Genomic DNA, 2,500 nt, shown 5'->3' with positions numbered 1-2,500 from the left:
ATGGCTTTGAGGTGTGCCAGGAGCAGGCGCTCAAAAGACTTCATTACCACAGATGTAAGGGCGACCGGTCTGTAATCATTTAGTCCTGTTGGCCTTAGCTTTTTGGGCACAGCGATGATGGTGGAGGACTTGAGACAGGCTGGTACATGGCATGTCTCCAGGGAGGTGTTAAAGATGTTGGTGAACACCGGAGACAGCTGGCCAGCGCAGTGCCTGAGGGTGGCTGGAGAGACAGAGTCCGGCCCGGCTGCTTTGCGTGGATTCTGCCTCTTGAAAAGCCCATTAACTTCTCCCTCCTGAAAGGAGAGAGTCGTTTCTGTAGTATGGGTGGGGGATGGGGCCTCTTGGGTGGGAAGGGGTGGTTCAGGACAGTCCAATTGTCTTTCAAATCTACGGTAGAACTCGTTCAGGTCGTTGGCTAGGCGGGAGTCGTTAGTGGTGTGGGGCGCTCTGGGTTTGTAGTTGGTGATGTGCCTGAGCCCTTTGGCAGACAGAAGCAGCGTCGTTAGTAGAGAACTGGTGTTTTAGTGTCTCTGAGTACAGTCGTTTAGCCTCTCTCACCGCTTTGCTAAACCTGTTCTTCGACTCCTTGAATCTGTCTCTATCCCCACTCCTAAACGCTTCCTCCTTCTCCAACCTCAACCTTTTGAGCTTTGCTGAGAACCAGGGCTTGTTGTTGTTAAAGTTCACCCTGGTACGTGTTGGGATACAGCAGTCCTCACAGAAGCTGATGTACACAGCCTCTGTGAGTTCATCCAGACTATTGGTAGCAGTCGTGAACATATCCCAGTCAGTACAGTCTAAGCACGCCCGCAAATCTTCCACAGCCTCACTGGTCCACTGTTTAGATGTCCTCACAGCAGGTTTACAGAGTTTTAGTTGCTGCCTGTATGCACGAATCAGGTGGACCAAGGGAGTTCTGTGCGAGCCGAACAGCCCCGTGACCCACAAGAGAAACATCCCCGCCAAATTCGAGCGTTTGACGGGGTCTATCCGTGAAAAAATATTCACGTTTTTGAGTGCACATGCATTTCTGCTGCAAATGCCTCTGGAAGTTTCATGCCGTTCGTATGCCAATTGTGGCAACACGAAAATGACCCGTTTTCCCATTCCGAGGGATTTCTGTGCGACCCTAACAGCCCCGTGAGCCACAAGAGACACATCCCCGCCAATTTCTAGCGTTTCACGGGGTCTATCCGTGAAAAATATAGACGTTTTTGAGTGCACATGCATTTCTGCTGCAGATGCCTCTGGAAGTTTCATGCCGTTCGTACGCAATGTGGCAACACGAAAATGACCCCTTTTCCCATTCCGAGGGATTTCTGTGCGACCCTAACTAACAGCGCCCGTGAGCCACAAGAGAGACATCCCCGCCAATTTATAGCGTTTCACGGGGTCTATCCGTGAAAAATATAGACGTTTTTGAGTGCACATGCATTCCTGCTGCAAATGCCTCTGGAAGTTTCATGCCGTTCCTATGCAATGTGGCCACACAAAAATGACCCGTTTTCCCATTCCGAGGCATTTCTGTGCGACCCTAACAGCCCCGTGAGCCACAAGAGAGACATCCCCGCCAACTTCTAGCGTTTGACGGGGTCTATGCGTGAAAAATATTAAAATTTTTGAGTGCACGTGCCTTTCTGCTGCAAATGCCTCTGGAAGTTTCATGGCGTTCCTATGCAATGTGGCAACACGAAAATGACCCCTTTTCCCATTCCGAGGGAGTTCTGTGCCACCCTAACAGCCCCGTGAGCCACAAGAGACACATCCCCGCCAATTTCTAGCGTTTCACGGGGTCTATCCGTGAAACATATAGAAGTTTTTGAGTGCACATGCATTCCTGCTGCAAATGCCTCTGGAAGTTTCATGCGGTTCGTACGCAATGTGGCAACACGAAAATGACCCGTTTTCCCATTCCCAGGGATTTCTGTGCGACCCGAACAGCCCCGTGAGCCACAAGAGACACATCCCCGCCAATTTCTAGCGTTTCACGGGGTCTATCCGTGAAAAATATCAATTTTTTTTTGACTGCACATGCATTTCTGCTGCAAATGCCTCTGGAAGTTGCATGCGGTTCGCATGCAATGTGGCGACACGAAAATGACCCGTTTTCCCATTCCGAGGGATTTCTGTGCCACCCTAACAGCCCCGTGAGCCACAAGAGAGACATCCCCGCCAATTTCTAGCGTATCACGGGGTCTATCCGTGAGAAATATTCACTTTTTTGAGTGCACATGCATTCCTGCTGCAAATGCCTCTGGAAGTTTCATGCGGTTCGTATGCAATGTGGCGACACGAAAATGACCCGTTTTCCCATTCCGAGGGATTTCTGTGCCACCCTAACAGCCCCGTGAGCCACAAGAGAGACATCCCCGCCCACTTCTAGCGTTTCACGGGGTCTCTCCGTGAAAAATATCACATTTTTTGAGTGCACATGCATTCCTGCTGCAAATGCCTCTGGAAGTTTCATGCGGTTCGCATGCAATGTGGCGACACGAAA

This window comes from Petromyzon marinus, unplaced genomic scaffold, assembly GCF_048934315.1.
Source record: "Petromyzon marinus isolate PM22_M1 ecotype Great Lakes invasive population unplaced genomic scaffold, UKy_Petmar_22M1.pri1.0 PM_G_Scaffold_92, whole genome shotgun sequence".
Taxonomy (NCBI): Eukaryota; Metazoa; Chordata; class Hyperoartia; order Petromyzontiformes; family Petromyzontidae; genus Petromyzon; species Petromyzon marinus.
This window is presented reverse-complemented; position numbering follows the sequence as displayed.